Consider the following 6,723-nt stretch of genomic DNA (forward strand, 5'->3'; position numbering starts at 1 on the left):
ATCATGTTAATAATATAATACTAACTAACTTTGCTCATAGTTTAGCAATAGTGTGTTTTATACCTTAACAACATCGTCGAATTCATCTGAATGAGAAACTGGTGGACTGTCTATTCCTGTTAATGAACCATTACCGTTCAAAGGATCACTACTGTGAGATAATCTACCTGATGTTAACGGTGACACTTCCTATTACATATATAACAAATATACAACATGAATCAAGACAATATTCATAGTTGAGATATGTGTGTTTGTTGATAGTATTAGTAAAGAGTGAACACCTCTAGCAGAGTGTGACATAATGTGTTTAAGGACAAGTTGTGAAGTAGCAGAAGAAGCGAAGGAAAACTGATTCTTAGACACAATTGAGAGCTCCTCATAGATAGAGTCAATTTTGTTTTCTTCAGGAATAGAACCATTTGATGGCATGCATGATGAAAAAGGTGGTTGAGAATGAGCTGGTGCAATAGCCTTTGTGACTTCAAGAGCTGAAGCACTTCATGGGCTTGACAGAAACTCCATAGGAACTCGAGGACTCTCCGGCAGAGGAGTACGGTCGCCACCGCTTGGAACAAACTCAGGCTGCATCCCAAACCATATATAATTATTATTATTTTGGATACTTGTTTGATATATAGCCAAATGCATGATATGTATCCAACACAAAAGTATTATAATAACTTAAATATGTACTATGATACTATAATGATGGGTAAATGTAGATAGTAGTTACCCTGGGAGGTTAATATCTTGTTAATATGAACAAGTAGTGTACACTGTTAAATTAACTGAGTTCTTTCAAACAACCATTTCAAAACAAGTATTTGGGTTTATGTAAAAAGTAGAACTCAAATGTCATCATTTAATTTATTCAACCTTCCTAACCAACATTCCCTAACTAACTTCTAACCGGAATTAGCTGTCAGAAACTATAATATCTAAAGGGTTGTTGCAACAGACACTTAACACTTTCCTAGCTTCAAGTGGACTCAAGGTTAATCCAACAAATAGTATAATATATTTTGGAGGTGTGGATGTTGATACAAAAGAAGCTATCCTTAATCTGACAGGCTATAAGGACCGCTTGCGTTAGAATTAATCATCGAGAAAACAAAAATGCCTGAATCAATCTGAACCATGACCATTGATGACAAGACCATCAGGAAAAGGAAGGTCACTTCCATTATATAGAATGGCCTTAAGATCCTGAAAGAATAAAAGTCACCAATTTGAGATAAGACGACTCAGATCACTCGATTATTATATCAACTTCAAACGATCTCGAAGATTAGTTTAGGAAGTGCAAAGCTACTTACTGTGTGATTTCTGCTGTACCAATCTCCGGTCAATACGGTGAAATCATTTGCCGGAGGAGGAAACGGTACCGGAATCATAGGACGACTGTTAATTTTGATGCCACCATAACCACATATTCAAAACTAACTTCGTACACCGAGACCTCTAAAAAAAAGATAAGTCTGTGTGCCTGTTGAATGCAGTACAGGGCAAGCAACAAGAAAGATTTGGAAATATTGATCCAGGAATTATCGTCCACAGAGATGGAGAGATGCCATTCAACAGTTTCTACGGTTTCGAGCTTGGGTTTGAATGAGCAAAAAGTAAACAAAGATATAGACATGTAAGAATAAACACATTCTTAGAAGAGAAATAACTTATCAGGAATGTAAATATATTCACTCTTCACAAACATACACTTACCAACCCGTTATACTCAACCTACGATACTCATCTATGTCATCACGTATCTCTCACATAAGCGTCCATCTCTGGAGCACAAACGAGATCATCTCACAACTAAGGTTATCTCTAACGCGAAGTCACGAGAACATCCGTATTCTCGCGTCGGCGATCTCTCGCGCGCCGCTCAAACACGAAAGCATTAAGTACAGATACAATCGGTGAATGCTAGCTCTAAATCTATCTCTAGAGTTCAGAACCAACAGATTATCATCCTAGATAAGGATTCAAGAAGTTTATCTCTAAAGCACCCCAAATCCCCAGCATAGAGCAAAAATCCAGGATAATATCAACACAGATTTGTAAAGCAAGTTAAATATAAGATTATAATCGGTAAATATACAAAAGATTCAAGTAAATATACAAACAAAACCCAACCAAAGAGAAATACACAAAGAAGAAGAGAAATGAACCGAAAATCTCTCGGTTTGTCAGCTCCGTTCGACGCTCAATCCACCCCCGATCATCCAAATGCAACCTCTGAAGTTGTTTTCTAAGCTAATCTTGATCTAAGAATGAAAATGATGGTGTTGGGACTCAAAAATACCCAACCCATGACCTAAAAATGTGGTTTTGGCCCCTTTTAACGAGCTGCTGTCTTAGCAGGTCCGCTTAGCGGACCCCCTCCGCTCAGCGGACTCAAAATTGCATTCAGACGCTGATTTGCTCCGCTGGAGCTCCGCTCAGCGGACCCCCCCCGCTTAGCGGAGTCTGCTAAAAATCAGATTTTGTTTTCGCCATAACTCGAGAACCGTAACTCGGAATTGCGCCCGGTTCGAAGCGTTGGAAAGCTTAATCAATGCTCTATCCAATAATGAATGAATGGAAACCAAAATGATGATTTTGGTCATCCTTATTTTGAGTATTTGGAAGTCCGCTTGACGGTGGCTAAACGGACTTTCACCAAAATTGCGAAATCGAAGTCGTGCCTTTGACACTTTATTCCTCAAGGCTCCAATAAGCATGAATACCTATAAAAACAAAGGAAAAACTATCAAATGGTATAAAAGTATATGAAAATACAACTATTCACAAAGTATACGTATTTATACATAAAACGGGGAATTATTCAAACGGTATTAACAAAAGTATCGATAAGTGCCACTATTTACATACACAAAGTAAGTACATTTTGGCACTTATCAAACTCTCCCCAACTTGAAACTTTGTTTGTCCTCAAACAATGTCAAATAAATCAAAGAACCAAAAGTAATAAACCAAAGAATTGTGAATCAACAAGTTTTGAAAACCAAAAATAAATGTATGGCTCAATACAAAAACGTATAAACAAAGTAAATACTTACCACTATCCTACAACGACAACATGTAAACGAAACAAATCCTAAGTGCAAAAAGCATACTAAACATTCTAAAGCAATACATGCTCACATCATGAATCACACCTAGCAAAAATTCATCAATGGATGACGAACACACAAAAATGAGGACTTTTAACACTCATCCAACAATCTTGCAAACAAAAGATTAAATTATGCATTCATCCAAAAATCACATTGAAGATATAAAAGCAAGAATCACAAGGACTTTTCAAGGTTGTAATGTGGCTTGGTTAACAAACAAGGGATATGTCCTAAGGCTAATCGAAACAAAAACTTGCCTAAACCTAAGGGAGTGATCAATCCACAAAGTTCCAAGCAATAAAATCTCGATTAAATTTACTCCTTAACCACAAGTTTTTCAAACCAATCACAATACTTATTAGCACAATTATTAGCTTCTCTTTTCTTTTTGTTTTTCAAAAATGTTCATTTTTTTTCTTTCTTTTTCTTTTCTTTCCTTTTCATTTTTTTTCTTATTTCTTTCTTTTCAACCTCATAGCAACAACCAAATAAGTAGCAACCATTTCTCTCCCCAACTTGAATTCAACCACACCATCATATGAGTACTCCCTACTTTCTAAGGCAAGGTAAAAATTCATACAAAAAATCATGGTTGAGGGTTCAAGAAAATAAAGAATCAATCATCCATGCAAAAATGAGAACTAAACACTCAAAGATAAGAATTTAGCAAAAACAACATGGACATTGACAAAAAGCTCAAAAGGGTTAACAAATGATCACACACTCACAAGGTGAATTGACTATTTAGTTATGGTGGTTGTGCTCAAAATGAAACAAAATGCCTTGATCCTTTTCATGCTTTCATAAAATCAACATAAACAAAAGATTAAGCATAATAAAATCCAGTTAAAACAAAGATTGTGGCCTCCGGCATATATAAACAATGGAAAGCTTCCTCACATATATGGTTTGGGAACTAAAGTGATTCAATCAACAAGCAAGTAATGCAAAAGAATGAATGGTATGGTAATTGTACAAATGAAAAGTTTCCTAAACATGTCATGCTATAGAAAGCGATAAATGAGTACCTTGAATTATACACTTCAAAAACAATATCCTACCATACATCCGCAAGTTGAAACATTCAAGCTTTGGAAAATCACCTCAAAAATCTTCGAATCACCGACAAAATTCGAGTACAAACAACCAATAAAAGAATTAGACAAATAAAACTAGTATCTACTATTAATTAGCCTTGGTGAAAGTGGGAAAAATGAGTGAACCAAGTGGAATGGGAACCCCACTGGTACAAAGCAGAAAAACAAAATTCTGCTATGCTCGCTTAGCGGAGCTGAGCTCCGCTTAGCGGACACAGAAAAAACCAGAAAAATCAGAACAGAATCTGGTGTTCCAGCTCTCTCCACTTCACCTAAATACCTCAAATACTGAAATATAGACAAAAATTCACAACCGTTGGGGTGCCTCCCAACAAGCGCTTGTTTTACGTCATTAGCTCGACGCCTTTATTGTTTCGGTGTTTGGAAAGTAGCTTCCTTCCGTCACGCCATGGACCATGGTGACGTCTCACCGCACAAGCCTAAAGAAAGTTTCCTAACCAACCACTCAACAAACGTTACGAGTACAAATATATACAACAATTTCACAAACATAAAAGAAAACACAAGTATAAAACTATGTACACAAACAAACACATATATACAAGTATGAACACATACATGTATTATTATACAAAAAGATAAAAGTTAGTGAATGTTGGATTCACAAGTTGAAAAGTGAAGATTTGTTATTAAAGAGCTCATCCGAGATCAACATGTTTCACCAACATTCACCAGTAAAAGTATACTTATATGTAACATATACAAGTAAACTTATATGGTGAACATAAACAAGTAAACATGTACAAGTAAATATATACAAGTGAAACTATACAATATATACGATATATACAAAGCTCAAAACCATGAAAACTATTGCGATGCAATCCACAACCATCCCCGGCAACGGCGCCATTTTGTTGAATGCAGTACAGGGCAAGCAACAAAAAAGATTTGGAAATATTAATCCAGGAATTATCGTCCACAGAGATGGAGAGATGCCATTCAACAGTTTCTACGGTTTCGAGCTTGGGTTTGAATGAGCAAAAAGTAAACAAAGATATAGACATGTAAGAATAAACACATTCTTAGAAGAGAAATAACTTATCAGGAATGTAAATATATTCACTCTTCACAAACATACACTTACCAACCCGTTATACTCAACCTACGATACTCATCTATGTCATCACGTATCTCTCACATAAGCGTCCATCTCTGGAGCACAAACGAGATCATCTCACAACTAAGGTTATCTCTAACGCGAAGTCACGAGAACATCCGTATTCTCGCGTCGGCGATCTCTCGCGCGCCGCTCAAACACGAAAGCATTAAGTACAGATACAATCGGTGAATGCTAGCTCTAAATCTATCTCTAGAGTTCAGAACCAACAGATTATCATCCTAGATAAGGATTCAAGAAGTTTATCTCTAAAGCACCCCAAATCCCCAGCATAGAGCAAAAATCCAGGATAATATCAACACAGATTTGTAAAGCAAGTTAAATATAAGATTATAATCGGTAAATATAAAAAAGATTCAAGTAAATATACAAACAAAACCCAACCAAAGAGAAATACACAAAGAAGAAGAGAAATGAACCGAAAATCTCTCGGTTTGTCAGCTCCGTTCGACGCTCAATCCACCCCCGATCATCCAAATGCAACCTCTGAAGTTGTTTTCTAAGCTAATCTTGATCTAAGAATGAAAATGATGGTGTTGGGACTCAAAAATACCCAACCCATGACCTAAAAATGTGGTTTTGGCCCCTTTTAACGAGCTGCTGTCTTAGCAGGTCCGCTTAGCGGACCCCCTCCGCTCAGCGGACTCAAAATTGCATTCAGACGCTGATTTGCTCCGCTGGAGCTCCGCTCAGCGGACCCCCTCCGCTTAGCGGAGTCTGCTAAAAATCAGATTTTGTTTTCGCCATAACTCGAGAACCGTAACTCGGAATTGCGCCCGGTTCGAAGCGTTGGAAAGCTTAATCAATGCTCTATCCAATAATGAATGAATGGAAACCAAAATGATGATTTTGGTCATCCTTATTTTGAGTATTTGGAAGTCCGCTTGACGGTGGCTAAACGGACTTTCACCAAAATTGCGAAATCGAAGCCGTGCCTTTGACACTTTATTCCTCAAGGCTCCAATAAGCATGAATACCTATAAAAACAAAGGAAAAACTATCAAATGGTATAAAAGTATATGAAAATACAACTATTCACAAAGTATACGTATTTATACATAAAACGGGGAATTATTCAAACGGTATTAACAAAAGTATCGATAAGTGCCACTATTTACATACACAAAGTAAGTACATTTTGGCACTTATCAAACTCTCCCCAACTTGAAACTTTGTTTGTCCTCAAACAATGTCAAATAAATCAAAGAACCAAAAGTAATAAACCAAAGAATTGTGAATCAACAAGTTTTGAAAACCAAAAATAAATGTATGGCTCAATACAAAAACGTATAAACAAAGTAAATACTTACCACTATCCTACAACGACAACATGTAAACGAAACAAATCCTAAGTGCAAAAAGC

Source organism: Vicia villosa, linkage group LG2 (assembly GCF_029867415.1).
Source record: "Vicia villosa cultivar HV-30 ecotype Madison, WI linkage group LG2, Vvil1.0, whole genome shotgun sequence".
NCBI lineage: Eukaryota > Viridiplantae > Streptophyta > Magnoliopsida > Fabales > Fabaceae > Vicia > Vicia villosa.